This window comes from Falco punctatus (assembly GCF_963210335.1).
Source record: "Falco punctatus genome assembly, chromosome: 4".
Lineage (NCBI taxonomy): Eukaryota > Metazoa > Chordata > Aves > Falconiformes > Falconidae > Falco > Falco punctatus.
This window is the reverse complement of record NC_137583.1, coordinates 66,093,072-66,115,825: the sequence shown is the minus strand read 5'-3', so window position 1 is coordinate 66,115,825 and position 22,754 is coordinate 66,093,072.

Here is a 22,754-nt window from a genome sequence, read left to right as displayed (position 1 = left end):
GACCAGACCGCTGGTCCATCTAGGTCAGCATCTTTTCTCTAGCAGTGTAACAACAAGGCAAGCACAAAGTGACACTTGCTCAAAATACAATGCAGTGATTTGCAACACACAGTGTCCTTAGCTAAGGATGATGTTTTTGAACTTATTAGCCCTCACACTAAGTAGTTTTGTAGTTGCCTTTTGAACTCCATAAACTTTTAGCATCTACAATATCCTGTGGCAAGAAGTTTCACAGCTTGCTTACATGCCATGGAGAGCATCTCCTTTACTATGCTGAATTTTTCAACTGCTAGCCTGTAGGCATAGCTGGTATCCTAGTTCTTCTGCAAGAGATCCATGCCCACCTCCTCTATGCCTCTCATGATTTCATACGCATTTGTCCATCTCAGGTGGCTTTATTCCATTCAAAGTGTTATTTGGACTGGATGCTTAGTTAAAATTTGAAAGGGGGAGCTAGAATTGCCATATTTTTCAATATGGAGATACATAATGAATGTATACAGTAGTGTAATATTTTTTGTTTTCTTTTCTTTTTCCTAGCACTTCTTAACCGTTGATTTGACTACTAATGAAGACTGAGCCGATATTTTCGCAAAACTGTTATTATGTCAGAATCTAATTCCTAAATTCCTCATCAGCTCAGAACTCATAATTTTTTAAGTGAAGTTAGAGGGTTCTTTCCTGTGTGCCATCACTTTACATTAACTGCATTGAATTCATGTGGTATTTTATTGTTTAATCATTCAGTATCGTAAGGTCATTCTACAACACTTTATCCATGTTGGACTGTCATTTCTACTACCCTGAATAACAGTCCCATCAGCAAGCTTTATCACCCCACTCTTTACTTCCTCAGTAACTGCTTATTGTTTAATCTCTACTGCTTGCAGTTTCAAGCGTTAAGTGGCATGAGTTGTGTATGATTACAACGCAGTACATCAGGAAGGAAAGATTTAGAAGAATTATTGCACAATATTCCTATTCCTTTTATCACCTTTTCCTCTTCCCCATCTGTTCTACATTCTCCCTTTTTGCAGTACTCTGCAGAGAAAAATTATATGTCATTCAAGGAAATTACACTGATAGCTGTTCTCTGAAAAGAACATTTGGATAATTAAAAGGTGACTTCTCTTTGTTCTGGAGCCTAACTGAGCTAGAACAGGGGGAAGCGCTGAAAAAGAAGTTGGAATGTACATGTAGGGAGAATCATCATCTTGTTCATTTAGTGTGATGTTCTGACAGAATCAACTTCAGTTTTCTTCTTACTGTCTGGTGGGCTGACAAGAAATCTCTCCAAGGCCAGAACAAAGAACGCTCTAGGGAGCTGACAGCACACAGAATTTATGTTGCAGCAGACCATCATCCTATTCAGAAGCATTTAACCAGAGTAGTTTGCCTTGCCTCTACATCTAATTTCCATCAGTCAGAAATGTCAAGGGACCAGAAGGATTTAAGAGCAGAGGGTAACCTTTGTTTGGGGGTTGGTTTATTCATTCACACATGCAGGAAGTATGAGTATGTTCTTAAAAAGGCAGGAAAAAATATACAAAGTTGTTTTCAAATCTGACTAGCAACAGTCTGTTGAAAAAGTATCTTACTTACAATCTGCAGAAATATGATCTTCAGGACTCCTGTTTTTCCTAGCTCAAACGACAATAAAACGTTCCTCTTATGTTTTGTCCCCCAAAGTTCTCACTGTAAGTATTGGACTTTAAACTTTACCCAGACTGGAAACCTGTGAATGCCACAGCTTGGAGAATTCATAATTTAGGATTCATTTTAACATTCATTACTGTTTAAAGAAAACTGTATCTGCCCTTATTTAACATGCAAAGATTTGAAATTTATTAGAAAAGTCTTTGTTATTTTGCTTTAAGTTGTTTTTCTTCCAGTCAGTCATATGTATCTAATGACTCCAAAGTTTCTGAAGAAACAGACATCCATGTGTATCTTATATGAATGAAGCCAGTACAACGTTATTCCCTTGTTGTATAATGGTTGTATAAGTTTCATGTAAATAAGGCTATCTAAATACATGTTATAAAGCCAGTTTATATTCGGAACAGTTCAAAATTTTATGTGAACCCCCTCTTACTCTAGTGTATGACCTATTACATCACTCACATTTCCTAAGGACAAGCACTTTCACCTCACTCACACTCACCAATTCACCTAACTGGATGGCAATTGCTTATATTATCAAAATTGAGAGAGACATCACAGGAATTTCCATTGGCTATGCCATTTCGTCAGCAGCTGTTCACAGGTATTGTGAAACTTGTGCTTTCTATGAGCATCCTTGTGAGTATTTACTTTAGCTTACACATTTTCACTGGAAAAAAAAGGCTGTGAGTATCAGAGCTGAAAGCTTGAATTTTTTATTCATAAGAAGTTTTTGCAGTCAACGTTGAGCCTGAAAGTGATGCTGAATTTACGTTGAGAGTGGAAAATAACAATTTAAGCAAAATCACGGACTGTCATGCACAAAACAAACAAACAAACAAAAAATAGAAATTATTTGCATGAATAGTCAATAAAATAAAATGAAAATTTCTCTTTTGACGTATTAGGCTTCTCAAAATTGTCTAATGAAGATTAGAGTGATTCTATTTTTATATTATGAATAGATGTATTCCAAAAAGTAATTTTGCTGTGTTTCTTTGCAAATACTATTTGTTGACCACGGGGTTCAGCAGCTACTTCTTTAACATTTCAGCAGGCATCACATTTTAATTCTGTTTTCCTTCCAAGAAATGTCACCTCCAGAATAACTTTGTTGAAAATATTATTAAATGCACAAAAAGATGTCTCGAAGCATGCATATGGGACCATATAGAATAAACACTCAAACCCACCTTTATGTTATGAAAACTTATTGTTTGTTGCAGATGGACAGACTAGACTTTTCCCCTTCCTTTGAGGACAAAAAAAATTAAAAAATAAAATAAAATAAAAAAAAATGGCAGCTGTACCTAGCACAAGGCATTGCCATCTGTATGCATTAGAGTAAGCCAATTTAATTCTTAGGATAATAGGACTTTCCAAGCTTCCAAAGCTACAGGCAAGAAGAATATATTCCACTTTGTTTTCTCAGATCCTAAACCTGATTTTCCTCCCAACTGAAATGATTGCCTTAATGGTAAGCATTGATACTGCTATGTTTATTTTGTGAGCACATGTTTTGAAACAATAGTTGAATAAAAAATTCTGTAAAGGAAATAATGAAAGACAAGCAAGGTCATTTGTTGCTTTGTGAGCCCTAGGAAAACATATAATTCTCAGAAAACCAGTTTCTGTATTAAAAATGTGCACAAGAAAATGAACGACAGAGAGAGAGAGAGAAATCAGGAGAGGAGCTACTTTGTGTTTCATTTTGATAGAAAAAAATCTGTATCAACCAAATGAGGTTTTTGCTGATATAATTCAGATGAGTCATAATGTTGATTCTTATACCAAACACATCGGAGTCTGTGAGATAGCAAGTTCAGACCCATAGTTGAGAGAATTATTTATCAGTCTGAGTTGAATAAGACATCATTCATTTAACAGAAATTAGAAGTAGCTGCCTTGGCAGAGTTTGCCTGTGGAATTACAAGAGGATGGGCAAGAATTCTTATAAGGCTGAAGAAGTCTGTTTACTGACTTGAGCAGACTTTGAAGGGAGTCTCTTTGCATTCAGCTTGCGGTGCTCTGTGCACAGAGTTATCCTTATCTTTAAATGAACAAATGCTGAAAATCTCCTACCCTACCAGTCTGTCTCAGCAGAGCAGGATAAACGTGCTCAGCTGAATGCACAGTTAACTCTCTTCACTAGGGCTTTATATGTGGACTGTTATTTTCATCTTTATTTTTAATGATTTGTTTCAGTTTGAAATTCCAGTTGCCTCCATAAGGGACTTAAGAAGTTTTTTTCTCAGTTTGGCGTCTTTAAATCAATATTAAACAATACATATTCATTAAAAAGCTAAATATGCTTTATTTTCCTCAGTGTAAAATCCCTATTTAAAACGGCTGCAATCATAAGGCATTTTTTAAAAATGTTTGACTGAATTTGCACTGTTACTGTTGCTACTTTTATTCCTCATTACAATGTTATTCAGAAAAGAGCTATATATTCTAGGCAAATAAGTGCATCGTTTCATTTTATAGTGTTCAAGGGTAGCAAAAATTACACTTAACATTTCAGTCAGGCTTCTAATACAATTCATTTGTTTTCCCTCATTCATAATTTTTTTGAAAAAAAACCCTGTGGACTTGATAACCTCAATGCTTCCATTAAAATCTTTCCTAAGGAAACATCCTTTCTTCCATTTTAAATTATGCATTTTCAGTTATAACATAGCTTAAGCTACTATTGGATAAGCAGTAAAACAGTAACAGCTGATCGAAACACTTCTAAATTTGACATATTACCAATCATGAGAAAAGAAAGTCTTTAAGTCCAAATTGCAGAAGAATAAGTTGAAAATAACATGATGAATGCAAAAAATCAGACCTTGTATGTCCAATGCTACCTAAGGATCAAGATATCAGTCTTATCTATAATATTAGTTCTAGCACCTACAACCTCATATAACACCTCTGTTCTATCAACAACCTTTGACCTCAGGTCAAGAGCCTAGAGGAGACTTTCATGAGGATGTTTCATATCCAATAGGGATTGGAGCCCATCTTTTTTTTTTTTTGTTATTGTTGCTGTTAATCAGTATCTTTATTAAACTCTGCGGTATTTAAAGTCACTGACATGCTAACAAAAGCAAAACCAATCCTGGAGCCTGCAGCTTTATCATCAATATTTCTTTTCTTCCTCAGATGCCTTACCCTCTGGTGGTTCCCTGTGCGAGTTATAGAGACATGGCTTACCCTTGGACACAGCCCCAGCTGCAGCTCCATGTCAGACATCCCTCCTCTCCCTCTGTTGCCCCTCGGCCCCTTAGCACAGCTGGAGCTGGCAGTGATCCAGCGATGACACAGCTGTGGGATGAGAAGAGGACAACAGGGGCAGAAACTCACAAAGAGAAGGGAGTCACCAAAGAAAGAGGTGACAAGAAGGAATAAATAGAATAGAAAAGGGGGAAGGTAAGAACAGAAAAGACTGTGGTAATTGCTCGGAATATAGAATCAGCTCTCCTAAAATGGAAGGAGAAAATAGATGCTGGGTTAGCAGCAATGGATATGAGAGTTTCATCCCAATGCACACAAGGAGTAGTAACTTTATCAAAGCCCTTCACATACTTCAGGGCTTTGTCTCCTCTCTTTAAGGTGCTGAAACTCTGCTCAAAGCTCTGATTTTGTTTTTAAAAAAAAACAATGTAGTGGGGAAAGGAGTGCAAGAGATGTAAGAGCAGGAGGAAATACCTTTATTGTGTCAGTCCCAGCCATGGCTCTATAGTATTCCACTGTGCTCTCTTAACAGGGCTTGAGCCCAGCCTGCAAACAGCCACCACTTATTCAAGTGAGGCAGCTGTTTCAGCAATGAAGTCAGTAAAGAAGAAGGGAGCCAAACCCCAAAACGTCAGATTAAAAATCCTCTTCTCCCTCAGTCACTCAACATTCACTTCCATGGTCCTCACAAGGTCATAATTTCCCTAAGGTAGCTCCTGGGCAGCCAAGCCAACATAAAGATCAGATTTTAGACATTAAGTCTAACTACGAGATGAAAAAAAGAACATGGTCCCTGTGTTTATTTTAACATCAGACATCATCTCTTTGTATCCGCCAGCCACCTCCTTACTTGTTAAAGAGATTTGATCTTAACAGCTTATCCTGCTCTTGTATCCTCCCCCTATAATTACAGCTCATTTGTTTTGAACCAAATTATGGCTAACTACATATGATATTTTATATGCAGTAAGTTTCTCACCTGGTGAATTTTGGCTAGATTTACAGGAACTAATGGAACACATGATTCTGAAATAATAAAATTACTTTTATGTCCTTAAGCCACTTGAATTCTTTCCTTCTTGCAAGAGGTCATCAGGTGTGATTCAACCTGAATATGACATTTATTTTTCTATTTAGTTTTTGCTGTGTCCAGCACAAAAAAAACACCCTTACTTGGATCTAAGCATCTTTTAGAACAACCAAAGAATGAAGACAACTTGGACTTTTGTTTTGCATGGTTAAATTTTTGGTGCAAAAGTGCATATATTACCAAATTTTTCTAGTGACAGAATACTGATATTCATATTGTCCAGGATAATATGTAGAGACTTTAGATAACGTGGATGAATTTTACTATCAAAAGCAGCTTCATTTTTACAGTCTAATCAAAGGGACACTGTCAAGGTTGTTAAGTATTAAAATTTCCATGAATTGGCAGTTGCTCCATTTGAAAGTACTTACCTTAAAGAGACACTGTCAACTTAAAAAAGTCACATTTAAACTTGATCTGAATGCAATGTGCTTTTAATTAGTAAGTTTAAACAGTTTAGGGAGTAATGTTTTATTTTCCTTTAAATTTCGGGAGGAGTTGGGGAAGAATTGGGAGTTTTGCTTTCCTGGCTTTTATATCATCCTGTAAAGTTTTCAAATGTCTAACTGGCAAGAGCGTAATCCTTTCTAAAGCAACTTCACACATGTTTTCAGAGGTAATTCTCTGCTTAAAGATGCAGATTTCAGTGGCAGTGGAACGGATGCTTTTTGAAATGGCAGGAGGTGCTTATCTAAATTTCAGATTTCTAAATACTTCTGCAAATTGGGTCATGAAGTGTTTAAGAACCTGTGCCACTGACAGACAGTGGGATTCATATTCCTGAGTCTTTTTAGCACCTTTAAAATTTTATTCTCCTGAAAAATTATTTTCCCTCTTACACTGTTACAGCAGTGATTTAGACTTGACTCCTGGAGCTGCTTCTCTGAGCAGTTACATGCTTTCACATCCTGGATGAAGTCAGTGAGCTAAAGCATCCCTCTAAACATTTCATCTACACTGAACCTTTTTTTAAGACCTAGCACTTAGCTATTCAATTTAACAAAGGACACACACTAGCCACTGTTACAAACCAACACTATCATACATATGCCAAAGTAAAATATTACTCGTGTTCCCAGATCTCTTTCCCCTGAAAAGTTTAGCAAATTGGATAAAATTTTAAGGGTAAAGTTCATGCTATTCTAGGAGAAATGGTCTCTTCAAATAATTACTTGTATTTCTGTTACACCCTATTGTGTGGGTTCACACAGAGGAATTTTGGTCTACGTTGAAGCTATTTCAAAGGAAGCTGACGCACACAGATGACCATTGATGCCAGGCTTCTTTTATGTGGCCAACAATATGGCTGAATCTGTGAGACTTTTTGACACCTACTAGAAGGCATGAGAGTCAAGTGGGTAATTTAGGAGCTGAATGAATCCACCAATTATTCTTTCCTGTTAAGAGTGGCTGACAGGTACCTACGCCTGCCCTTTACCAAGTGATACTGTAGTTCTGGGAGACACTCTGTGAAAGCCTTAAATGACTCACATTCAGGAAAAAGGGAATTACCACACAGGAGATTAAATTCATGTAATGTGAACTCCAGCTTTATCTATTTTTGACGGCAGCTCTCCCAAGAAGCACTGACTGTTTCCCTTTTACTCACCTTTGGTACCTTCTGTCCCTCCATGGAGCCTTGCGCTGTCTTCAGACAATGTAATTCCACGGGCTGTAGTGCCTGCGTGTAGACCACTGTCGGTCAGCAAAATCACCAAGCTCGGCCACAGAAGGATGACATGCAAACAGCTGTATTTCACAGTAGAATAATTCTCCTGTTTGACATGAATATTAGACTCAGACTGACTGTGATCAATTTTCTGGAAATCTATGGCTTACTTTGGAAAGAATCTGAGGTGTTTAGATGGCTACCAGCTCTGGACCTCCCACACTATTCCTAGTACTACTGCTGAATTTAACCAGTTGGGTGGTTGTTTATTATCCATATCCATCTTGCAAGGCTTAGCATGACAACTACCAACACTCAGGGAAAGCAGATAGTCATGAATTAAAAATTGCAGACTGTTGCTTCTCACTCTGCAAGCTGCCTGGTTTTCTCTCATTGTGCCTCATGACATTACTGCTGTTTCTGACATTGGTTGCAGCGTTTTACTGAGCAGAATCACACACCTGGTGTTCATCTACCTACTGGAGGAGGAATTTGGGTATATCATAAGTGTAACACACTTTCAGGGCAAACCTTTCTCAAAGGATTCTCAGTCCAGTGCAAATATATCAGGTTTGTAGGCTAGGCAATTATTCTGTCTCTCACACTTTAAAATGTGTTTTTCACATCAAAAGCATTACCCCGCTGCCCTTATTCCTGGTGACATATTATCTCCGCTTCTCTCAGCGGAGGAGCCCTCAGACAGAGGGGCCTTATAGATGTTCAGCATCATCTCATATCTTCTAATAGTAATGTGTGTTTCGTTTGCCACATTGAAACAGAATTACCTCAACCCACTTTATCAAATCTCTTTGGAGAATCTGATTTTAACCTGACATGTTGGGTCCATTAGAGACTGTAATTATTTAGGGTTAATTGTACAGGTGTGGAAGGAGGAAGGATATGTTGAGTTGTGACAGATAGTATCAGGGTCAGAGTTGAGGTTAAAAGAAGGAGGGTGTGCAGCATTTTTTCCCCCCTTTAATAGAACAATTAACACTTAGCCCAATCAATCTTGCATTTTTGAATGTCTTGCTGCTAGGTCATGCACCATTACATCAGCATGTGAGAGATAGCCAATGCAAATAGGTCACTGGATGTCGTCTCAATGGCATCTTACTGTAAATCTAATAAGGTTTAAATGTAAAAGAAGATCCCTGAGATGAACAATAGAGGAAGAATCACAGATTCAAAAAACTTTATTAGCTAAAAAGAATGTTTTCTTAAGCAGGATAAGCAGCACAGTACTGACCCTGCCACTGATGTCTGGGTATTGATATAGCTGGAGGTCTCTATATCTAATAATAACTGTAGAAATATCTTTAAACACTAAATCTCATTTTGCAGTTCACTGTCCATGGGTTAACAGAAATTTTTTCCCCTTTATTAAAGCACAAAGAGGCAGCAATCCCAGCTTTATTTGTTCAGACATTACTGGGTGGTGAATTTAAATGACAGTCTTTCACACAGACACAGGCTCCTTGCTTCTTAGCTCTTGCTGATGGAACAGTAGGAGAAAAATTGACCCTAGTGGTTAAGGCATGGCTGCAAAGAAAAGTGATCTGCTCCCAGTTGGGGCACAAGTGTCCCCACACATGTCTGCGTTACTTCAGCGTAAGGAAGAGTGTGGGTCTGCAGTGTCTTTGAGACCTGGGGGAAAATCCCTGGGTGCACACTCATCTCATAGTGTCCTGCTGTGAATGCAAAACAACTTCTGGATGTGCCTGCCTCATTGTGGGTCACCCGTGGACTGTGGTCCCTCAAGAGTGTCCCTGACCCTGGTTTTAGTGTTGACTACCCCTCACCAAGAGTGTGCCACCAGCTCCTAGCAACTGCTAGATTTTTTACTGCATACATTTGAACATATTCACCACATGCTTCTTTGACGGTTAAATGGTTAATTTATACAAGCAATGGTTAAATTTTACTGCAAAGTGGGGTTCCTCCACTGTTTCCCTCTGCCTCAGGTCAGGCTGCCCCATGGTGGTCCCTCCTGCCTCCACCGCACAGGTGCCCACCATGGCCCCTGCTGCTTGTGACCCAGCTCGTGAGCCCAAGCAACCTGAACGCTGTTAGCTGAAAGGCAGCAAGGTCACACCTTACCCACTCTGCTGTTATTTATGTGCACAGGTCCTCAACTAATATAAAGAAGTATACCCTTATAATGGGTGTGAAAAAATAACAAGATTGCCAATAGCTGATAAACAGCCTAATCAACTTAATTCAAAGTATGCATTATTCACAACTCTACAGTTCAGCTTCAGAAAGAGATCACACAGAACTGCATCTTGTGCTGTAATTTTAGTTTCCTTCGTTGCCATCACATGGAGGAACACATTTGTCAGCTGCACCATTTGCATGAATATTGTGAAATCTTTTATAGCTGAAATGTTCAGAGCTTTACGTTCCCATTCCATGTGAATTTTTCTTTTAAACTAAAACCCCAACCCCTGCCTTTCATCCAGAATGAAATAACAATCTTTTAAGTTTTCCAGAGAAATGAAAACCTTTTCTTGCTTTCCTGAAATGGCTGCTCCTGACTCCCACGTCTCCTCAGCCTGTTCCAAAAATTGCGCAGGAACATCAAACGCTCAAACTGCCTGGTTCCGAGGTTGCTTGGAGACTCCCAGCTCAGACTGTCTGTTCAGGCACGTCTGTTAGGTCTTGAGACTTTCAGGCCTTTCCTCTACTGCGGGAACATCAGGGTGTCTGACTCAAGTGCAGGCTGCAATGCAGGACCCAGACCTCTGGTTTGAGCTTGGGACAACAAGGGTTCAAGCAATCTGCCATGGATCTGACAAAGACCTCCATGCCATTCTGTAGTCAGGATGTTTTCACAAATCATTTTGGTGTTTCAGGCAATCCTTGCTCTTAAGGGCTGGGAAGCCTTTAGGGAAATACACTTTTCCTATTTACCTGTGGGAAAAAGGACAAATTGTATGTACAGCTTTGCTTCCTTCGATGTGTCAATCTTGAACTCCACTCAGAGGTTGAATTGGTTCCTCTCTTTTCATTTATTATCATCTTCTGAAGAACACTTTTAATAACAACAGGCTATCTGCAGTGTCTCTGATTTAAGTAGCAACTATTGATTGACTAGTTAGAACTTCCGTGCTTTATGAATTGTTCTCTAGAGGTGACGAAATGAGGAAATCAATGCTTCAATTTGCTTTTATATTCTAACCCCTAATGCAAGTTAAACTTTTTCTAAGCAAGCTTCAGAAGGTAAAGGAATATGTTAAAGTATCAGCAGATTTTGTGGGTGCAGAAAGGACAAACCTATCATGAGACATTCAGTTTATCAAACATATGACAAAAATATTAATAGTCTAAGGCAGTGATTAGAACTTACTCCAACCAGAGTTCTGTATTGAAGAAGTAAACCATCTTGTATTTCAAATGATTCTGAAAGCTTTTTAGAAAGGCTTAACACTAAATTCAAAATAATTTGAAACAGTAGAGAAATACTCATTATTGTGGCTGGCCTAAAGCACCAAGGCACAACCTTCACTCCCTGATTGCTGTTATTGCCATGGCAATAGTGGTTTATTCTATCAGCCTAAATTCATGCAAGGGGAATAAAGTATGGATTTACACAGACTTGCAGTAAAAACACAGTGGAAAGTCATGATGTACAGACATAGAAGCTGCTATTATTTGAGTCACTGTTACATTTTCTGGGAGCCAGAGTAATACTGCATGATAATTCACTTACCTTATCACAGCAAAACCTCTTTGCACTGAGAATGAGGTACAGGATAGGTTAATCTTAATGGCTTATATTGATAGATTAAGTGCATATGTTTTGTCCATGTGTCAGTTCTGAATTTAAATGAACAGCTATATACTATTAATTTTGTACATTTTGCTATAGAGTAGATCCTACATATGTTCCATACATTAAAAAAAAAAATCATGTGTCAGGCATCTTTTTTTGTCAGAAATGAAAACAATGCACTTTGAGGTTAGTATATATTGCCAAGAATGTTTGTGGAATAAATGGACCTTCAATCTTATGAAATACAGCTTTTGCTCAAATAGGTGGCATGCATGAATAATGGCCACACCAGGTAGAAGCAAGTTATTATTCTGTTTTAGAATAAACATAAAGTAATGATTATTTCCTCATTGCTGAAGAAAAAATGTTAGGGAGAAGGGCAGCACACACACAGCCATTATTTCAGCAGATGGGGCATACTATATTCATGGTTCAGATCTTGCACTAATGTAAAAACAGTGTCTCCATCAGCTTTAAATGCCTTGTTCCACATCTTTTTAAGGTACTGTTTATCCTGAAAGATCAATAATTTAATCAACTGTTTGTTATTGTGATGATTACTATGAAAAGAATTGCTAGGTCTTGCTTAAATTAACACACCCTCTATTTGTATCTGTGCTTATTATAAGGAGTGTAAATGTTGGATAGTCTAATGAAGTAGTAGAACTCTAGAAATCTTCATAATTAATAAAAAAATTAATAAGCTACCAAAACAAGAATTAAAAATAAAATTTTAGTGGTATTAACAAAAAGGAAATTTTAAAAACCAAAATGAAACAAATACCACAAATTACCTAAAAAGCAATCTAGGACCATAAATATTGTGGGTAATAAAAGAAACAGCATTTTCTTCTCCCCTGCCCAATTCAGTTCAGAATTAATAATTACAATTACAGCTTCCATCATAAAAAAGCATCACAGATAAAAAAAAGGAATGTTGTATTCATAGCCCAAGTTAAATAGCAAAGCTGTGTCTTGCTGGATCCTCAGGCCAGGACCCAAGCTCAGCAGATGTAGCTTCAGTTCCTGCCATGTACTTCTGATATAACCTTGAGATACTTAGGTCCATATTCATACCTCCCTCTTCAAGCACTGAATCTCAGGACAGGTAGGGCAGTTATATGGTCCTGTTTCGCAAGTAGTATAAAGATGGTGAAATAAATTCCACAAGTTAGGAAAAGCCTAATTTTCTCATGTCATCTCTTCAGTAATCAGAAGAATCTTCAGAGAACTATCTGCTCTCATTAGCAACCAGGGAGACTTGTCCTGGGTACAGAACTATGTCAAGCGGGAAGCCTAAAGCCAACAAGAAAGCTGGGTGCTGCAAGTGCCTGACCAAGCAAGCACCTATCTCAAGGGTTCCCAGCTGTACCTCTATCAGTAAGAGATTAAAAATACTGTGCTTATTTTGAGTGTACACATTTTTTGAAGTTTCAGGAAGGCAAGGTGTGAGCTTCTCTTCTACCATGTGCTAAAGCAAGAATATCCAGCCTATGGCCCATGGTTTGATTTGGCCCATCAGAAATATTCTGTCTGTTCAAAAGCCCACTCAACGCCACTTTCTTTACAGAAGACCTTCAAACATAGGTGAGACCTTAATTATAGCAGCCATCTTTATGCTAACATCTTGCCAAAGACCCCTTTAGCCCTTCCCAATTACTCCTCTTTGCTGACACTGTAATGTAAAATTCATGAGTCCAAAACTATTACAGACCCAAGATGACTGAAACTGTATGTTTCCCAGATGGCTCTGGGAAATAGGCTGAGCCCTAGCTTCTGGTCCCTGTTCGCAGCATGGCATAGGCATTTTCATCCAGTGATATATGCAAAAGCAGACACTGTAGATAGGTCCCAAAGTGAGGTTTCCTCCCTTGTGTAGCATCCTTACATCACAGCAGCAACAAAGCACACAACTTCTTACTTTAGCTTTTTCTCTGGTCCCTTTAATCTTGCATCACTAATGTCATGCCAATCAGATTCAACGGGGGAACAGCCTCTTCACAGTCTTGCCTCGAGCTTTATGACCCCTTGGGATGGGGTCAGATCCTTTCAGAATGGCCAAGGATTACTGCAAACTACCCCTGCTCCGCTGCATGAGTACTCTGGCATTGGCCACTTTTGGGCTATGCACAGCAGTATGTGCCCTAGTTTGGTTAAGATATTAAGAACAATCCTTTGGGTCATGGAAACTGTGGAAACAAACTGTCCTCATGTTAAGGAGAGCCAACCACTCAAGCCATTCTGGGAAATTATTTGATTATTCAGGAGTGCAACACGAGCCCAACATGACTAGTTTTTAAGTTCTCTCTTGTCAGACTGCAGGGTTGCTTAGTCGTGGTGCTTCACTCCACTTGCCAGGGTTTCTGATCAGGTGCAGAAGCCTCTGCTACGGTGCCTGAGGAATTCTTTTTGGCTCTGAAATATACATATTTAGTGACCCCAGGCACTTTCAGGCTTTATACAGAGTGTTAGAAAGTAGTTTCAATTTTTTCTTGAGATTTCAGTTGAACTGGTCTCGCACCTTTTATGGGGACCCACTCTAGTCCCCAGATGCTGCTCCAAAGGGATAGCAAAGGTCTCACAGGTGCCACATCTGTAGAAATGTCTCATATGTCTGATAACATGTACTGGATGCCTCTGTTTAGGCACTGAGCCACTGAAGTGTGACTAAATCTCCATTTAATTGGAATTTAAGATTGTGGATGAGAATAATAATTCCCAGACTATAAGGAGGTTTTGAGAATAAGCTCATTAAGGTTTAGTTCATGCTCCAAAACTGGAGTCACAGAAAAGAGTTCTCCATTACTTTCACATATTACCTAAGGAATCTTCATAGGAACCTGGTCAGTCCACAATTATTATTAATGTATTTTGATCCCCTTATATTTACTAAGGCAGAAAGAATTAGTCCAACATACATAAATTGACTACTAAAAATGTTACCCATTTATTTATCCTTACAAACATACATTTTGCATGCATCCAGGCATAACATTTTAGATATCTTAGAAAGTGTTGAAGTAAGAAACCTGTTCACGCTCATATGGCTGAATGAAATATTGGATTCTCATGGCACAGACTGACAACCCACATAGGCTGGGATGACTACCAACCCATGTGCTGTTACATTGGTCATGATGATGGTATGCAGAGTAAATGGGTAAGATTATCTTGCATCAGCTCCTGAAGTTGAGAGGGTAGGAAAGTTAAAAAAGACAAGACTAAAAGTTGGGAGGGGGGGGGGGGGGGGGGGAAGTACTGAAATTACAGAAACTTTTCTTCTATGATGTAGAGACGTGCTCTTTTTCCAATGTGCTTATTACCTATATTTTGATCCCAGTGCTATGTTATTACTGAACCTGGGGGAAAAGGGGATTTGAAAGACTCAGTAAACTATCTCCCTTGGAGCTAAATGTGTTTTAGGAAGCTTGTTTCTATTATAGAAACAGAAAGGAGGAATTTTTTGTCGCATGGGAGGTGTTGAAAGGCAGGTCTGGTCAGATACGCCAAGCTGTATTTATGCCTACTACTGGCTTGACCCTCTGCTGAGGAAAGCAGAGCACGCCGCAGTGAAGGCGGTGGAGCTGAGCTGTCTGTACAGCCAAGAGAGGCTCCTGAGCACGTCTCCTGCTTTGCTATGATTTGAGCACACAGTTAATTTTTCTAACCTCTCGGAAGTGCCAGGTCAAGATTACGTGGCAATCAAAGGGCTGGTTGTTTCCATTCCTGGTTCAGGGGGGCGCTTTTGTGTTTTTGTTTTTTTTTTTACACTCAAAGAAAAATATCGATGGAACAAAAATAATTCTCAGGCTGAACTGGTATAGAGGCACAGGAGCCCCCAGGAGGGAGCCAAGCACCCCACATGCCTGGCATGTCCCATGGGGATAACCCCTTCATCCTGCCTAGATGTGCCTCTCTGCGGGCTGGGGGACCCGCATGTTACACTTGCTGAAGATCACAGGTGAGGAATTCAATGTCTCACAGGGTAAAGGCAACTGCAGAGGGTTTTATGGCTCAGTTTTACTGTTCCTTGCTTTTTCTACGACCACCATTACCATCAGTAGTTTAGTGGTTATGTTCAGTGCTACTCTCTAACAGCAAGAGATTAATTGCCCACTCAGATACCTGAACAAGGAGCCACTGCCCTCAGTAACAAGAAAAACACCAGCAGTGAAAAGCACCTCCTCCCCGTTGACCTCCTTCCCACTCTCTTCCCTCCACCCCTCTCCATTACGGCACGATTTCTCACTGCCAGGTAATCTGCACAACTACCACTGCTCCAAAGTGGTGAGGGTGGTAGAGCAGAATGAGGGCATGCTATCTTTTAGCACATGACTATAGTCCAGCAGTGATAATCGTTTCATACTACCTAAGAAAAAAAATCAGCAGTATAATAATGTTAGTCAGGTAGCGTTTTCCACCTTATCAACACCTGCAGACACAAACCTGCACTGACAAATGCTACACCAGAGGGTAGGATAAGTGGAATTAGAAAATACTACCTTTAGGAACTATTGGGCTCCCAAATGCGATATGCAACAGTAATGTAGATAGCATGGAAAACCAGACAATAAGTACAGCTTTGAATTCAAACATGACCTTCAAAGAGCTTTTTCTTAGAAACACAGAGTAAAAGCCCTAAACCTTTGAAAGAGCATGACCAAACAATAAGCCCCCAACTTCGTGTATGCCTCTGAGAATTCATTCTCAATAATGGACTCTCAGAAGTCTTTTATCACTGTTTTAAAGACTTTATTTATCAAATTTGAAAGATATCTTCTCTTTGCCTCATTTTTATCACAGTCTCAAGGTATCTTATCAATATTCACTCAGCAAGCACAAGCATATTTCTAAGTGACAGTACGGAACAGTATGTGATAAACTGGAACATTTTTGCAGCTCAGACCAACGTGCAAGATAAAAGCATATAGGCTCCTGCAAAAGCAGCAGGGCTTTGGCTGAAATGTCAGAAGCAACTATTTTGTGGGTAGTGATTCATTAAGCTGACACTTCAAAAACTGGAGGAGCTGTTCTAGTGCTCCAAGCTAAGTTTGAAAAACCTAGACACCCTTGAACTATAGGTTCAAGGCAGAGTCTTGTAACCCTACTCTCACTCTTCCAAGTGAATCAAATTGCACTCTGTGATGCTTAGGACAGAATATTTCATAGGCAAGATCTTCCGTAAAGTGGAGTTGTGTTTGTAATTCACAGAGAGTAGAGAGCCATGACACTATTAGAGAAAGGGATGTTTCCAGACATTTTTGGCCAAAGCTGAATAATTATTATTATTCTCTTTCAACACTGAATTTCAAGAGTGGGTGAAGAAAAGTCCTGTATGTACATAATTTGAGAATTCTCTAGTATGACGTGTGCTTATGAGAAAAAAACCTAAATGTGATCACTAAATGCATCCTTTATTAAGCAGATAATGCAAGTATCTATATGAAGTTTTACAGTGAAATAAACTGCCAATAAGATTTTGCAACTATAGCTGCAACATAGAAATTGGACTGTTGATTCAGCTGTTATTATGTTTGTAGTGAATCTTCATTGCCATGAGCATGTACTGTGTGAATGCATATAAGTCACATGAAAGATTTGTAGCCTACATATGAGATAAATGAAAAAGCTCGGAAGGTGAATAAGCAAACAAAAAGTCATGTTGAAAGGATGAGTGAAGCTATGCAGGGCCTTGTTAGTGACCAAATCTTAAAATCAACCAAACAGTTAATCCTGCAGCCAACGAGGAACAGAGGGATAATGCTCTTCTCGCTCTAGCTTACTTAATAATATTCTACAATGACTAGAAGAACAGCCAATGGAAGAAATACAATATCAACATTAAATTCTGCAAAGTGGATAAAGTTTTACCTTGCACTAAAGCAGCAGATAGTAGTTTGATTTAAGCATTCCCTTTATTCATCTGTTAGATAGCCAAGGCAGACTATTACAAAATTGATCTAAGGCACATCGCGATTCGGTAAAATGGTTATTTTAGGATGTATTTTTTGTTTATTACTCTTGATAAATGACTGTGCTTTAAATAATATAAATCATGCATGTATTGACAAAAAGAAAACAAGAATTATCTGAAGGGATATTATAGAACTAAAACTTGACACAGAAATGCATCCAGTCCATTACAATACGTTTTTAGTCAGTGTGTTTAAGTCTTTTATCTACCACTGTTGTAGTGGAAACAGCAGTGGTGTAACTCCTCTTGCCCTCGTAAAAGTTAAGGACTAGTCCTAGATCCAATTATGCAGTGCTAAACAGCTCAAAGTCCCCTGCTGTGATGATATACAACATTTTTCCCTGGTAGTGATTCTTTTCTAAGGATAATACAAGACAAAAACCGTAGTAGTGGATTACAGAACTTGTGAGACTTTCTTATTGTGAGCAGAAACTTCAGCAATTACCTATGAGCAAGAGAGCTCATTTACTGCAAGCCTGTTAAATGCATGGGTTAACTCCTGTGCTTGGGAAAATTGGGGGCGGGGAGGAGGTGGCTCATGGCAGTGGCAGGGCTGACCCATCTCTAAAAATCAATTCATGTCATCAGCTTTAGAAAGGTAATCAAGTGTTACATCTACATTCCCCTAACGAGTTCTAATCTACTGCAGGTTTAACTACAGTTGATTTAATGAGGCTACTCTGAGAACTCGAAGGAAGTTTGGGGATTTTACTTAAGAAACAGTAGATGCAGGAGCAGACACTTGGGATTTGATAACTAAGGATGAGAAGCCCTTGTTAATCATGTCTTCCCAGAAGTCAATAATTAAAATCTCAGTTTTTCCTGAAGGAATTCTTCCTTCAGTGTGCCTGCAAACACAGTCCCTGACAACTGCCATATGATTTTCAGGTTAAATGTTTTACTCTCTAGGACAAGAATTTAATAGGTCTTTTAGTCTTCCAAAGTGCCAAATTAATTGTTAGAGCTACATGAAAAGGGGTATTTTTTCTGCAGAATATATCTGCTATAAACAGCTAGGACCTGTTATGGCTTTCAAAATAAATTTAACTCTCTCAGAGTGAAAAAGTGGTTCTGTTCTCATAAACCACCGTTATAGAAAGGGGTAGGGGAGCACATCAGGACAGTCCAGGTAATTTTAGTTTGGGAAATCCATTGGCTCATGGGTTTCAGTAACCCTCTGTAAACTCTTTTTTCAAAATACTGCCTCTATCAGTGACAAAAAACAAAAAACACACAAGAAACAGTGGCATCATATATAACTTGAGTTTAGTGAGGATGGAGCTGAGCCATTCATAGTTCCTGCAGAATTCTGCAGAAAAAAATAGTTTCCTACATGAATTCTATCACTATTAACTTGTTAAATATGTTACCAACTTTGGTGTGAGAGAAAGGAATAAAGGTGACTGAACCATCCTGCCACTGCACAGAGACACATGTGACAATGCTTTACACTCTCACAAAGACTTAGCAAATAATTTAAATACTTTTTTTTTTCTTTCTTGTTCTTATCTTAAAATATGTTAGTTGCCGGAAGCAATGATAGGGAATTTTTTGATTGTTTACCCGGTGTTCTTTTGGAGCCATCCTGGGTCCTTACTGTAACACAGGAACCCACCACTCACCCCTCAGCTGACATCAAGGAACCAATATAATTACAACATGAAGAATAAAAAAAAAAAGACAATAAAGCAAATAACAAATCAGTTCCCCATGGACAGCAATAAACAAATGTCTTTCCTCTGCACTATTTCAAATTCTTTCATAATATCAGTCCATATTCAAGGCTACTTTTAAAAAGCTGCTGGTAATAAAGACAACATCAAACCAAGTTCCTTTTGTCATAAAGTTTGCTCTAAGCTATATATAGTTCTCTTTTGATTATCTGAGGAAGTAAAAATGCAATAGAAAAAGGCAGAACAGCAAAAGCAAACACACCCATTTTATTTTCCATTTCTCTTCTCACTTGTCATTTATTTCCCCTTATGGAGGCCACCAAGGTTTTTAATATATTTGAATCTCATACTCACAGTCCTCAAAGGGCATGAAACATTGAGGATTCATCTACTTATGTTCTCATATTGAACATGATAATGCACATGCAGATTTCTGGTGCTATGAAACACATGTTTGGTTTCAGCCAACTTCCCTTTCAGACACACTCCTGAAAACTAATTAATGGAGTAAAGCACACACTCATCACCCCCAATTAAGGCAAATATACTGATCCAACTAAGTGTACTTCCCACCTGGAGAAACTCTGGAACACATTGCATTAGATTCTTAGTACACCTTCCATTTCCCAAACTCTTCTTCTTTTTTTTTTTTTTTTTTTTTTTTTTTGTTCCTTTCCTTTTAATACCTCCATCAGCAACATTATTATACTGTAGGAATTAATGTCTCCCAATAATATGCATAGTGAATTTCCCAACAGGATAGTTAATGTATACACATCAGCACATCATAGTAGGAAATGTGTGGCCAATAAATACATGGGGTTAGTACACAGTAGTTTTGATGATCTCAAAGCCAAAGCTGGTATTCATCAGAATGCATCTCCATTTCATTCTGTGGAGCAATGCCAATCTATACCAGTTGAGAATTTGGCCTTTCATCTTTTTTCTTTTACAAAGCTAGAGCAGAAATAGCTAAAATTAGTTCTTGGTAAACTTTTAATCTCATTGATATTGAATTTGATCCCTCATAACATGATCCTTCATGAATTCCAGAGACTTAATCTTTGCTAAATAGTTTTTCATGAGTGAACACTAATGACTTTGTGACACCAGAAAGGGAAATGAAAAAAATATGTTCTTGCAGGGAAAAAGTTGTGTTAGAAACACCAAATAAATTAATTCCGGCTTTTACAAGTATTCCTATCTTTTGAATTGTAGCAATCAAGAAAGATGTATGCCTTCTGCCTAGTCTGAAGGGAAAGAATTACCTCCTACTATACCTGGGAGCTGTTCAAAGGGATAGACAGTTTTTTAAATTAAAGACATACTTTACAAAGAATCACATTTTGGCCACAATAGTCACTCACAGCAGACCTCAGCTTACTTCTGAAATATTCAGAGACTTTTTTCCCCTAGCATAGGGAATCTGATGTCTGTGAAGCAGAGTGAAGATTAGTCTTGGCTATGAGGTCCTATTTAATTCTGTGGGAGCTCAAGAATGCTATTAGAGGCAGCTTTTGCAGGCTCCAGTCCATCACAGATTCCAAATATTTGCAGTCAGGAGAAATGGAAACTGTGGTGTACAGAAATAGAAAAGGCTAAGCAAATGTGTTATTGTAGCTATTTTGTGAAAGACTTAGCAGTTTTGAGGAGGATCTCCTGGTTGTTGCTACAACTCCAAAAAAAGCTCCATGGGAAACAATGAAAGAAATGAATAGTGGGCAGTAACCGCTGGTCCACATAAGGGCGCCACGTAAGTGCAGGTGATATGGCAAAAGCCATGGCAGCCAGCAAGAAGGTGGGAAACCAAATAACTGTAAAAAGCTCAGAAATCACAAACTGAAAATAGCCCCTCAAAGCAGGCCCTCAGGTCACCTTGAAAGGTTGTTGAGAGAAAGGTGATTGTGACCTGATTTCCCACAAAGAAAATTTATTCATTCATCTATTCTGTTCTAACCTGAACTCTCAGAAACAACTTGAATTCAGTCAAGTTATGAGTTAGTAATCATTAGTTTTCTATTAGGCTGTGAGCCTGAAACTAAAATATTTGCTTTTAATATGTAGCTCTTGTAGGCAGGCTACAAACACAATGAGGGAAAGTGAAGAGAGATCAAGATTTTCAAGAGACATCCAGTTCAGATTAAAGGGTTTCAGAAACGCAAGCAGATGCTCTGTGTAGAAACTATATGTTTGCAGCCACATTATAAAGGAGTTGGGTAACGTTCACCAAATTGCAGTCCTCAGCCCAGAAGATTTCTTCACCACGGAAGTGCTCACTCTGACTGTTTACAAAGACTTACTTGTGAACAATAGTATGTCATTTAGTCCTGCTGATAAATTGACTCATCAGCTATAAAACTGCCCTTTGGCTGTGTTTAGTCATCATTACTAAAGGTACAGAGATGGCAAGTGTCACGCATTTCAAACAAGTACATTCAAGTAATAAGAAAGTGAACTAGTGCTGAATATTTTTATTGACTTATGCTATGGAACAAAGATAACAATGATTCAAAGGATAAACAAGTCAGAGAAGATAGGGAGGTGGGTGGATGGATATACTACACCAGTAATCCCATCCTGCTAAAGTAGAACTATGGGATAATGTAATAAAAGACGTAGAGACAAACTCAGTTTCATATTCAACAGGACAAAGGCCTTGGAGACCTTACATTTAGCTCATTTGTAGTATAAACATGTCAAGTATTTAACTTAAAAAGATAATGCTTCTTCCCTGTCTCTGAAGTTTTAACTCTTGGGGGTGGATGTTATCCTTCTTGATTTTTCCACTTGGAGAAAGATTCAGGGAATGAGGTACCAGATATTATCCTACTAAATACAAAGACAGCTGGAAAGGGACATAAAATCAAACATTATTTATGTGTGATCAGTTCCTTCAGTTATTAATTAGCTTTTGATTAACTTTTTTAATGTATTAATGTAGGTAGTTTTTCTGTTTATTTGCAAGACTAACTATGCAGCATGGTAGTCTCAAATATCCAGAGATGGCAGTATCCACATAAAGGTCCTATTTTGGGCTGGATTACTTTCCAAAAGGTTATTTCCTTAAAAAAAAAATATGTATATTTGCTTTTATGAAGTGCTCAAATTACTAATGAAACTCATTGAAGATAAGGTAACATAGATACAGGAAAAGTTGCAAGATTAAATGTGTCTTTTGTTAAGCACTGAAAGCAGAGTAAAGCATGTAAAGATGGGCGACGCTTATCCAGATCGGCTTTAACGGATCTCAATAAAGCTTGGGCTGCTGCAAATGATTAAGTTAAAATCATGCCAACATACTAATGGTTCTGCATATTAGCAGTGTTAACTACTCACAAGATTGAGGAGGGATTATTACCTGACATTTTCATGTCCTTCCTGAACTCCAGAGTGTGACAGTTTGAATTAAAACAAAGTTATCTCTGTCAGGAGAGGATGAAATAGAAGCGACAAATACTTAATCAAGCCAGAACTTGGGATGCTGAACTGGGGCTGAAGGTGATTACAGTCACCGGTGATGGAAAGTTATCCACCTGCGTGTTATATCGGTGAAAAATAATAAGTTATTAGTTTGAAATTTGTGAAATGACTCATAGGAGAATCTTACATTATAATGACAGAAGGGAGATTTACTGTATTTGTATTAGAAAAAGGCTGAATATCTCTGCTTGGTCTCTGAAAAGCACCAC